We start from the raw sequence: 12,798 nt of genomic DNA, 5'->3' as shown, positions 1-12,798 counted from the left end.
ACCCCCCCCCCCCCCACACACACACACTTTCTAGATGCCAAAGCCAGCTTCACCATCTGGCTTGAGGGGAAGGTTCTCTGGTTTGCTGAGCCTGGTTTTCTGCTGGGAGACCCGATGTCCTTATCTTCCGGGGGTGGGGCTGGGGCTGGGGGTCACTTTAAATGCGTTCCAGGCACTGGGCCAGGAGTGTCAGCAGATGCCAGCCCTGTGCTAGGCGGTTCTGACTGTGACAACACACAGCTCAAGGGCTCTTCCCCTCACACGGACAGAGAGGACTTCCGGAACACCCAGTGTAGCCCAGGCCACCCTCCCTCCAGGCTTCTCAGGGAGAGATGGGGACAGAGGTCACATTCATCCCCAGGCCGGATCTGAAGCCCACCTCCTTTGGAATTTTCCAGAAGGGCCTTGTTTTTAAAGGAAGACAAACGTGCGTTCATGTGTGTGCACACACACTCACACACACACACACACACACACACACCACCAGCAGCAGCAGGGACACATAGAGACAGCAGGCCAGAGCTCGCGCTAAAGCACAGCCGGTGCAACTGAGACTGTGCACAAGGGGCAGGTGGGGTCCTGCTGTGCACTCACCTCTGCACTGTGCTGTCTGTTCGCACGCACGCACGCACGCAAGCACGGACATATGTGCCTTTCTTTAACCACTCAGTTCTTCGAAGGGAGTAGGGGCTGTGGGGAATCCCGGGGAGTCACACATTCCCTGAACAAGACTCTGCTGAGTCTCAGGAAGGACAGGAAACAGCACTGTGACAGGAGGTGACAGTGAGGGGATGGTGGCCAACACTAGGTGGGGTGCCTCTTAGCCAGGCTAGAGCTGAAACCTATGTGAAGAACAGGTGACAGTGTGTGTGTGTGTGTGTGTGTGTGTGTCGCTTTCGTGTCCAGTGGACATACATGTTTGCTCATGGAGACTGGGCTGGGGTCAGCCTCCCTGATCTGGGTGTCCAGCGCCCCCCCACCTCCACACACACACACACACACACACACACACACACACACGGCCCACACCATCCCTTCCTTAGCTCACTCCACTGCCTGGGTTGCTTCAACGCAGCCTGAGCTCAGCCCCCTCCTTCAGCTAGACAGACACCCCTTCCCACTCACACCAGCTCCCTGACCCCCAGAGTTTGTCTGCATACTGCCCTCTGCCCTGGTGTCGGGTGGGGCGAGGGGGCCACCCACTGTCCCCACCATGTGCCCATCTCCTTCCAGTCCCTGCCCCACCCCCACCCCGCTAGTGTGGCTCCACAGCTTTCTCTGGAACTTTATTTTTGTTTTCTCTCTTCCCTATTTATAGCGTGCTTCCCTCCAAACCATCTCTGCATCCATTCTGTTGCCTGGAAACCGGCTGGAGCTGAGGGTGGAGGAAGGCCGGGCCTGAGCCCAGGCAGAGGAGGGCGAGGTTGTCACCCACTTCCCTCTCCACTCCCCCCCCCCCAGGCTCCCAGAAGGCCACCCCAGGTCCAGCACCCACAGGTGTTGTTAGAAGAGAAAACAAGAGGTGCAAAGTGGCAGCCTTTGGGGTGTCCTTCGAAGCTTGTAAAGGGCACAGCAAGCGATGTCACTCCTGCCTCTCCCAGCTTGGAAGGAGGCCGAGGCCCTCATGCTCCCCACCAGTGGGGCAGAGGCTTCTGGAAGAAGCTTCTCTGCACTCATCCTTTTGGGGATATTGTCTGGATAAGCTGAGGAAATGTCTTTGGAAGGGTAAAAACTCCACAATCCACTCCCTTGGGTCAGACAGAGTGAAGCCACATATCCCAGCCCCACCACACACCACCCCACTGGGCATAGTTCTGTTTGCCACTCTGCCAAGCCCTATTGATGCCTCTGCTGAGGTCCTTCTCAGCCCAGCCATGTCCCTGCATTCAAGGCTTCCCTCTATGGCTCCACATTCCCCTACCATGACCCCACTCAACTGACACCCTATCCATGCCCCTCCACTTCCCACCACCCCCCTGCCCCCCACTCCCCATCACCTTCTCTGTGTCCCCCCACTTCTCTTATCAGCCCTGCCATGCAACACAGTAGGTTGCCCACACCTGTTCCCTGGTTCTGTCCTCTCACCCACTCTGGGCCCCTAAGAATGTCACACAACTTTTATGAACATCTGGATTCCTCTGTTCGAAGCTCCAGAGTGTGGTGTCCACCTGCCAGGCAAGTAAGAAGACAGGTCACAACTCTGTATATGGGCTGGGGACTTGGTGAGGAGGTGCCAGCCAGCCCCACCACAAGAGTTGAACTAGTTTCAGGGCCATGAGTGCAACTTGGTGTGGGAAAGGACCCCACAGCCCCAGAGTACCTGCAGACCATCCAGGGCAGGAGGGCTGGCATCTCCACTTCTAGCACCCTCATCCTCTGGAGCCCCTGTTCCCTGCCCCCACACCAAGGTCCACCTCTGCCTTCAAAACAGGCTCTCTGGGCAGGATGGGAGGGGGGCACTGCCAGGGAGCAGCTGGGCCATGATTCAGCCTGAGTCACCCATCTGAGTCCCAGGCCGCCCCCAGCTGGCCGGGCCTGCAGCTGCTGGGGCAAAGGGATCTTGCAGGAGGGAGCTAGCCTGTGTGGGCAGCGGCTATGCCGTGCATGCCCAACCAGCACCCTGTGTGGGTGGCTGATAGAAGGGGGCCCCAGGTACATCAGTGATCTGGGCTGACTGAGGAATGTGTGTGTGTGTGTGTGTGTGTGTGTGTGTGTGTGTGTCCTGAGCAAGAGAAGCAGAGCTGAAGGTGCACCTCATTTTGACACACATGTTGCCAGGGCTTGAACTCACAACCACAAGCTCAAGACTCCAGGGCTTTATCCACACCACCAGCTCTCCTGCCACTTTCTAAAATGTTCTCCTTTCTCCTCCCTAGATTTATTGATTGGTTACGTATCAGAGAAAGAACTTCACATGAGACAGAGAAGTCAGAGCACACTCTGGTACTAGGGTGCTGGGGACTGAACTGGAAACTTCAGGCATGCAAGCCCTACGCCCTACCAGTTGAGCCATTTCTTCAGTTGCTAAACATTTCTTAATACATAGAGAAAGTCAGATAAGAACAGAATTGGGGGAGTTGGGCGATAGCACAGAGGGTTAAGCACAGGTGGCGCAAAGTGTAAGGATCCCAGTTCGAGCCCCCGGCTCCCCACCTGCAGGGGAGTCGCTTCAAAAACAGTGAAGCAGGTCTGCAGCTGTCCACCTTTCTCTCCCCCTCTCTGTCTTCCCTTCCTCTCTCCATTTCTCTCTGTCCTATCCAACAACAATGACATCAATAATAACTACAACAATAAAACAACAAGGGCAACAAAAGGGAATAAATAAATATTTTAAAATAAAAAAATATTTTTTAAATAACAGAATTGGGAGTCGGGCGGTAGCACAGCAGGTTAAGCGCAGGTGGCACAAAGCACAAGGACTGGCTTAAGGATCCCGGTTCCAGCTCCCGGCTTCCCACCTGTAGGGGGGTCACTTCACAAGCAGTAAAGCAGGTCTGCAGGTGTCTGTCTTTCTCTCCCCTTCTCTGTCTTCCCCTCCTCTTTCCATTTCTCTCTGTTCTATTCAACAATAAAAACAACAAAAGCAATAAACAAGGGCAAGAAAAAAGGGGAAAAAAACCATGCACACACACAAAGAACATAATCAGAGCTCTGTTCCACTGAACCACCAGCCTCAAGTCTTACACTCTACCAGCTGAAATATTTTCCCAGCTGCCCTCCTTTCCTCTCTCCATCCCCCCCCACTTTGTTTGGAAGATTTATTGTATTTATTTCATGAGTAAGAGAGGACCAGAGCAGCACACAATCCCAGCTGATCAGGTGTCAAGGGATCAAAGCTAGAACCTCCCACTTGTAGTCCTGTGCTCTAGCCCTGTGCCATCTTCCAGACCACTGGGTGAGCTTTTATTTCATGCTAGGTTTGCCTCTTAAGACATGAGAATTCCAGAGAATGGGGCTTACACAGTCCTACCAGAGGACCCAGCCCTCTCTCCAATCTGTCTCATTTCTTCTCTTCCTCTGACACACACACATACAGAGAAAAAGAGAGAGAGAGAGAGAGGGAGGAAGAAGAAGAAGAGGAAGAAGAGGAGGAGGAGGAAGAAGGAAGAGGAGGAGGAGAAGAAGAAGGAGAAAAGAGGAGAAGAAAAGAGAGAGAGAGAGACTCAGCCATCACCACCTTCCCTAAAGGCTGTGATTCTCTGAAATTCATCCGAGACCAGACACTTATCCCCACAAACGGGTCAGGAACTGTAGCAACTGGCATGGGGGTCAGCCCTTCCCAGAAGCTTTAAGCCTGGAGCCAAGCTGAAATGTGGGGACTGGCTTGACCCCCTGGAGGTACCTGCTGGTGACTGGGGCCTGTGCAGGACAAAGTGGATATAAACAGGAAAGTTAGCATGAGAGGCACAGCTCGGACATGTGTGCCTGTGCCTGTGTGTCTGAGTGTGTGCTGCTTCTGCATATGTGGCTGTGTGTGCTTGTGCCTGTGTGTGTCTGTGTGCACGCACAGGACTGGCGTCAGGGGGTGGCTGCTGCCTCCTCCTGCTTGGGCACAGTCTGCCTGTCCCCATGGTGCCTGTTGCCACACACGCTCGCTTTTCAGAAAGTCACTGGGATTGTTTATTCCGCCCCCGGCCTGGGCGACGGCCAAGGAGTGCGGGTGCGTGTCTATCTTCTGGTACTTACGAGTGTGTGTGGCTCCCTGGCCACAGAGACACCAACATACACGCTCACATGGTGCAGGTGACCACGGTGGGGGCCTGGGAAAGTTCCCCCACCACGGTGGGGGCCTGGGAAAGTTCCCCCACCTGGGGGGTCAGGAGGGATCCACCATGGTGTTACCAGGCCCCAAAGTCTAGGACAATATGATGACCAGTTGCCCTGCCCCTGGGTGTTCAGTCCCCACAGTGATGGGGCAGGTTTGGGTCACTGCTCACGCCTAGAGCTGGCCAGGGGAGGGGTGCATCCTATCCCACCACATGCACCAGGTTGGGGAGGTGACTCCGGGAGACCTCAGGCCACACAGCTAGTTCCCCCCCAGTCCCCCCCCCCCCAGTCTGAGCGCTCACTGACTGCCTCCATGCTCTTTTGGAGCACCTGCTTGAGTGGGTGTTTAGTTTCCTTGTCAGTAAATGTAGATTTTTTAAAAATTTATATTTATTTATTTTCCCTTTTTGCCCTTGTAGTCTTTTTGTTGTTGTTGTTGTTGTTGTTATTGTTGTTATTGATGTCGTCATTGTTGGATAGGACAGAGAGAAATGGAGAGAGAAGGGGAAGACAGAAAGGGAGAGAGAAAGAAAGACACCTGCAGACCTGCTTCACCGCCTGTGAAGTGACGCCCCTGCAGGTGGGGAGCCGGGGGCTCGAACCGGGATCCTTATGCGGGTCCTTGTGCTTCCCACCACATGCGCTTAATCCGCTGCGCTGCCGTCCAACTCCTGTAAATGTTGATTTTTAAAACACGTTTTGTCTGCAAGTCCCTATGGAGCAATAGTGGTTGAAAGCAAGGCAAAGGGCACAGATGGGCAGAGGCTCTGACTGTGTCCTAAGGGCAGGCTCTGCCCACATTCCTTTAGATGCCCTTACCCTTCTTGTGCCCACATACATTGTGAGCAGAACTATATGGGAATGAACCCACAGCCCCAAGAAGCAGCCCTTCACCACCGCTAGTGCTAGGGTACAGGTGATTCTGTTGCTATGCCCTTGGCCAAGGAAAACCTTTATTTCTTATATACTTTATTTATTATTCATTTTGTTGCCTTTGTTATTGTTGTTGTTGTTGTTATTGCTGGATATGGCAGAGAGAAATCAAAAGAAGAGGGAAAGACAGAAATGGGGAGAGAAAGATAGACACCTGCAGACCTGCTTCACCACTTGTGAAGTGACCCCCTGCAGGTGGGGAGCCGGGGGCTGGAACTGGGATCCCTATACCAGTCCTTGCACTTCATGCTATGTGTGCTTAACTCACTGAGCTACCTCCCAACCCCCTATATTTTATTTCTTTATTGCTACCAGGGTTATCACTGGAGCTTGTTGCCTGTATGAGGAATTCACTACTCCCGGAGGCATTCCCCCTTTTTTTCTTTCTGTCTTACTAGATAGGACAGAAAGAAGTTGAGAGGGGAGGGGGGGGTGAGAAAAAGACACCTGCAGCCCTGATTCACTTGCTCCTGAATCAAGTGAGGAGCAGGGTCTTGAACCCGGGTCCTTGTGCATGATAACATGTGCGCTCAACAAGATGTGCCACTGCCCAGGTCCCTGGCCAGGGGAATTCTGACAGGTAATTCTCCCCCATTCCCCGTGGCTTCCTGCAGGTTTACGCTCCACTCCCCCACTGGGGCAGCCTGATTAATAAACACCTCTTAGAGGGTGCCTTCCTCTCCTGGGGTGCATTACAACTCCCTTCTGGTGCCCCTGCACCTCCCAAATAGACCCCTCTCCCCACTCCCTCAGTCCTGGTCCCTGGTGGGTCTCAGTAGCCATATGTTGCCCCCCCAGTATGCCAACCCCACCCTCACTCTCCATCCTGGGCCTCTGGGCCCAACCAATTCTCTCTCTCTCTCTCTCTGGCATCCACCCCATTCCCTGGCACTATCCCCTCACCCTGTGGACTTAAAAGCCAGCAAGCCACTTACAGCATGACTTTAAGGTTAGGAAAAAGAGAAATATCCGGGGGCCAGGCAGTGGTGCACCTGGTTAAACACACACATTACCATGCTTGAGGACCAGAGTTTGAGTCCCTGCTTCCTTCCTGCAGGGGGGGGGGACACTTCACAAGTGGTGAAGCCTGTTTGCAGGTGTCTCTCTTTCACTCTATATCCCCCTCCCCTCTCAATTTCTTTTTTCTTTTTTTAATATTTATTTTCCCTTTGGTTGCCCTTGTTTTTTATTGTTGTTGTAGTTATTATTATTGTCGTCACTGTTGGATAGAACAGAGAGAAATAGAGAGAGGAGGGGAAGACAGAGGAGGAGAGAAAGTTAGACACCTGCAGACCTGCTTCACTGAGGTGGGGAGTGAGGGGCTTGAACTGGGATCCTTACTCTGGTCCTTGCGCTTTGCGCCACCTGCGCTTAACCTGCTGCACTACCACCCAACTCCCACCTCTTAATTTCTATCTCTGTCCTATGAAATAATGTAGAGAAGGAGGAGGAGGAGGATGACTACCTGGAACAGTGGATTTGTAGTGCTGGCACAGAGCCCCAGTGATAACCCTGGTGGTAATGAGAGGGAGAGAGAGAGAGGGGGGGGGGGAAATATCTGAACTTCCTATCTCCCTATAGAGACCAGCATATACCTCTAAGCCTGAGTCTATTGAGAGAACTGCCTACTAGCTTTCTGCACATCCTCGTTCCCCCTTATCCATCAGTAGGTATCTCCCAAGCCTGGTTATCTCCCCACCCTCATCTCTCAACAGAATGTAACTTCAGACTTAATCGAATTTCCATCACCTTCCTTTGGAGTCTGGAGGACATCTGCCAGGCTGTGGTTTGTCTTTCTGATGCACTTGACCCTGTCCTCTTTCTGGAATCTTCTCTCACCTCGGCTTCTGTGGCATCACACTCTCCCAGGTGTGTCTTCAAGTTTCTCAGACACTCTCCTGCTCTTGGCAACCTCCTCTTCCCAGCTGGCCCCTTAGTGAGGGTGCCCCTGGGTGGACACAGGACCCTGGTTTCACAGTTTGGTCTCTCCCTTCCCTCCATCTTGTTCAGACTCCTCTCTTATGACCTCTGTTGGCAGCCCCCACCCCCACCGGTTTGTCTCTAGTCTTAGCCATTCCACAGCTCAGATTTGGACTCAAGTGCCTCAGCCTGCCCATCCATAGTCCCTTCTGTCCCTATCCTGGAGTCTGTCCTCCATCACCAGGCACCCAGAGGCAAATTCTGGAGAGGCAGCAGGAGTCATGTTCCCCTCACACCCACACCCACCGCATGATGGAAGCCTGCAAACAGGTACTGAATCTGCCCCCTTCCTCCGCTGTCATCCCAGCAGCCTAGATTGTTGGCTGGTTGGTGCTGCTTTTCACGACTTCTAAACTTCTCCAAGCCTCTATGTTTTCATTTGAATTAGGAGATGAGGCAATGATGTTTACCTTGGAGGGCCATAGGGGGAGTAGAAGGAGAGAAGGGGTATGGGATAGGGTGTGTAAACTGTGAACCCAAGAACCCTAGAGATGGGCAAAAGAGCCCGCCCCCCCCAAGAACAAGGAAACTGGGGAGGCCCCGGCGCTGTCCGAGGTGCTGAAAAGTGCTCCAGGCGACCTGCGGGTTTTTCTCCTTCTCCGGAACACTCGGATTTGAAGACGCAGGTCTAATGGCTTTTCTTCATTTGCCATCTAGACATTAAAAATAAAATAAAATGAAATAAAATATCCTGGTGCCATATGGTTCACCAGGTAAGTGAGAAGAACAGAAAATAAGGAGGAAGCGTGGGATTTCTGGAGGCAGCTGCTCTCCCGGGGCGACAAACAGGTGTCCCCCGTATCTCACCCGGCCTCTCTGGCCAGCGGGGCGCTAACAGAGCCTCGCGGTGGTCTGCTCCCGAGTGACGGGACATCGAGATGTGATGAAACCTGTCAACCAAACTTTCGCGCCGTACGGGCCCTTAAAAAAGCGTCGCATTAGCATTAGTCGTAACCATTTTTAGCAGGTGTTTTCACGCGCCCAGGCGAGAGGGCTTTCCCCCCTCCCCACCTCTCAGCACTTAGGAAAGTATTTTTTCTCTCCCCTGGAAAGTCAAAGAGGAGGGGGCTCTTTCGTTGCTGGGCAACTGGGTGGGGGAGGAGCGGTGGTGAGTCTCGCTGTCCTTGGAAGCGGACATCCAGGCTCCCTCATTCACTCCAGACAACTGCCCGAGGTCGGCGCTCGCCCCATTTTATAGATGGGGCAAACTGAGACTCGGAGGTGAGATGGCCTGAAGGAGGAGCCGTGGGGCGCTGGGAAACAAAGGGGCGTGGGCGGGCGAAGGGGGGGCAGAGGAGGCCGGAAGTGCGGCTTGGAAGGAGGCTGGAAAGGTCCCCGGGGGGGGGGTAGAGGGGGACGTCGCGGGGGGCGGGGGCTCGGAGACCCGGGCCCCCAGCCAGGCGCCGCCAGCACTCCGGCAAGCGGGTTCACCCCTCTGAACCCCGTTTTCTCCTGGGCGAAACACCGAAGGGGGGGACTTCCGTAGGGCTGAAGAGAGGGAGCCGAGGGTCAGTGCGACCTGCCCTCCAGGGGCGCACACAGGCGGGTGGTGAGGGGCGTGTCCGGGTGGGTGAAGGCGCCGCAGTCAGGAGCCGTGCCAGGGGCGCCCCCCTCGCCCGCGACCCCCGGCCCCGGCACCGCCCCCTCGCGGGCTCCGGGCCCCGGCCTCAGCGCGCATGCCCGGGGCGGGGCGGGGCGGGAGCGGAGCCGGCGCGGGGGACGCGGGTCGCCCGCCAGCCGGGCCGGAGGCAGCCGAGGCCGCTCGGGCTGCGGCGGCGGCGGCGGCAGGACGGCGGGAGCCGGAGCTCAGCGCGCCCGGGAGCCGGAGCGGCGGGAGGCCGGGTAAGCGCCGCGCCCCCCGCTCCCCCTTGCCCGCGGGCCGCGCCTGGGATGGGCCCCTCCAGCCGCGCGGAGCAGCTGCTCGGGGTCCGGGGGTCACCGGGTTGGGGGGGTGTGCGGGGGTCCCTGTCCAGGCTCCCGGAGGGGCGGGGCGGGGGCGGGTCCCGCAGCGAGGCTAAGCACCAGAGGGCCCCGCGGCCCAGCCCCGGGTGTGGACGCCCCGGCCGCGCTTTGTTCCGCGAGGCCGTGCGGGCGGGGGCGCTTCCCGCCACTGCGACGCGGGGGTCCACCGCGTTGGTCCGCCCCTCCCCCCACGCGTGCACACACGGAGGCCACCTCGCCGGCGCGCGCTCCGGGCACTGTCACACGCGGTGGCCCGGTCTTTCCTTCATGCCCGCGGCCACCTGTGCACACGCTCCGCACACCCAGTGGGCCCCCGGCTGGCCCGCGGGCAGAGCTGCGCACTCACACCCAGCCCGGCCTGCTGCTCGGCTGGCGGTGCCTGCCACTCCAGGGTCCCTCCCACACCCCCAGACCCTCAGTGGAGACACACACACACCCTTGTTCTCACACTCTGTCCCTTGGCCCCCGCCCACACTCGGCCCAGTTGTGCACACACACCCTTGGAACCCCGGAGCTTTTGACAGCAACTCTGCCACCCTCGACCAGATTCCTGCCCTCCTGCCCTGGGCACGGAGACAGACCCAGACACGGGAGGGCAGGAGGGTGACGGCACACAAAGCCCCCCCTCTCCCCCCCACACACTCCTCCACCCTCAGTCACCTTGCCACTGGGAAGGATGTTTGCCAGTATCTGGAGGACCTGGGTCCATCCAGGGGTTGGAGGAGCTTACAGAGGCAGCCATGCCCAGGAGCAGGGCACAAACGCTTGAATACATGCCCAGGCCAGGGCCATGGCTCCTGAGCACCCTGGCGGCTCCCAGAAGGCCCAGATACAAAACCCACTTTGTACCCCAGCTCTGCCTGACTGGGACAGGGTACAGGAAGCCAGGGCCCAGGTGCCCAGGCTGCTAGCCTGTCCCCAAGCAGTTTGCCCACTCCCGGAGTGCCAGGCGGCCAGTCACTCAGTAGGCGTCACCATAGTCCGATCCCTCAGTGGGGACACTTAGCTGGGCAGTCTGGCCCCCTGGATACCACCACCCTAACCCCATTGGTCCATGGGACCAGAGGCCCCTTTGCCTGGCCCCAAACAGCAGGAAGGACTTTTCAGAACCAAGCTATGGAAGGGTCAAACTCTAGGTTCAGACACCTGCTCTCAGGGACACAGCCCCAACTCCCATGTCATTGTCCCTTTTAGCCCCAGTGTCCTCCTGTGAAATGGACTGATAGTGCCTACTTCTGCAGCTGTAGCATCCTGGGGCTAAAGCGAACAGTCCTGAGGGTGCCAGGCCCTGAGCCCACAGTAGAGAGTGATGGAGTGGGCTTCTACAAGGAGGGTTTGGGCAAGGAGGTGCACCCCACTAGGCCCGCTGCACCCCTTTTGGGGGGGGGTGTTCCCTGCCATCTCTTAGTTTCTCCTCCTTCCTTGGCATCTAGGTCAAAGGTCAAAATTCAAGAGTTGCCTGTAAAAGAAACAACCATGAGAAGTGACAGTTCTGGGTCCTAGGCCTCTAAGTCAGGACACCATAGCAAGGGGTGGGGAGTGTGTCTGTTGGAGCTGAGCCCCCCACCCTCGGAGGCAGCCCATGCCCAGCTTTGGTGAGCTGACGCCAGGCCAGAAACACATTCACGTTGCCAAATGTCATTTTCCCAGGAGGAGCTTGAAGCTGGATTTTTTTTTTTTTTTTTTTTTTTTTGGCAGGGGATCTTCAAATTCACTGGTGTTGATCAGTTTTAACTCCTTAAAAAATGTTTTTTGGTTTTATTTTTTCACTCCTTGGGTCCAACAGGCACACTGAAGGGCTGGGTTTTGTGGTTTGCTTGCTGCCTGTGCTGTGGGCCCTTCCTCCCCTGCCTCCTCCTGGGAGCACAGCTGGGCTCTGACAGGCTGAGGAGATAAAAACAGGCCTTCCATGTACACAGCCCGGCCCCACAGCCAGCCGAGCCCACACCCCTCATCTTTAATTCTTACCGCTTCCCCGGGGAAGCAGGGAGGGGCAGGCCTTGTCAGGATCCCCCGGGGAGAAGGGACTTGCCTAAAGTCCCTGAACTGGCGCGGGGGGTGGGGGGAGGTGGGGGGGTAGGGGGGTGGTGCAGGGTGCCAGGGTGCTTTCTGCATAGCCTCACTCATTGTGGGGCGATGTTCTGGGGGGGGCTCCCTGGGGTAAAGGAGGGCCAGAAGGACTCTGATGCCCCACCACCACGCTTGCTGACTCCCAGCTCCCGAAGACTCTCATATACCTGTCATGAAGCTGCTGGACTCAGCTTTTGTGGAGGAAGAGACTGGTCCTGAGAGGCCCACCAGAGCCAGGGCCATCTTCTCTCTTACTCACATATTAAAAGCCCCCTTTCCCTCAGTCCCAAGGGCCAGGTAGGTCAGACTTCAGAAATCTCCTACGAAAGCACTTTCTCTGACCTGTGTGGAATTTTCAAGATTAGTCAAATTTAGAGTCAAGGAGATGGCTTGGCTACTAAAACATACTGTTTTTCTTTTATTAATTTTTATTCTTTTTTTTTTTTTGCCTCCAGGGGTATTGCTGGGCTCAGTGCCTGCACTACAAATCCACTGCTCCTGGAGACTATTTTTTTTTCCTTTTATTGCCCTTGTTGTTTATCATTGTTATTGTTGTTGTTGTCATTGCTGTCATTGTTGTTGTTGGATAAGACAGAAATAGAGGAGGAGGAGACAGCGAGGGGGAGAAAGACAGGCACCTGCAGACCTGCTGCACCGCTTGTGAAGCGACTCCCCTGCAGGTGGGGAGCTAGGGGCTCAAACCAGGATCCTTATGCCAGTCCTTGTGCTTTGTGCCATGTGCGCTTAATCCACTGCGCTACCGCCCAACCCCCTCTTTTATTTTCTTTTACTTTACTTGATAGGACAGAAAGAAATGGAGAGGGGAAGGAGGGATAGAGAGACATCTGCAGCACTGCTCCACTGCTTGTGAAGCTTCCCCTATGCAGATGGGGACCAGGGGCCTGAACCCCAGTCCTTATACATGCACTCAACTAGGTGCACCACTGCCATGCTCTAGACTCTGGGCTTGATCGGGGCACCACATGGGAGCACCATGGACAGCACTAGGAGGAACTCCCAGAATGGCCAAGCTGACATGTCTTCTCTCACACCTCCACCCCCCCCCAATAAAATAGGAGTGGGCTG

This window comes from Erinaceus europaeus, chromosome 9, assembly GCF_950295315.1.
Source record: "Erinaceus europaeus chromosome 9, mEriEur2.1, whole genome shotgun sequence".
Lineage (NCBI taxonomy): Eukaryota > Metazoa > Chordata > Mammalia > Eulipotyphla > Erinaceidae > Erinaceus > Erinaceus europaeus.
Note: the sequence above shows the minus strand (reverse complement) of the source record.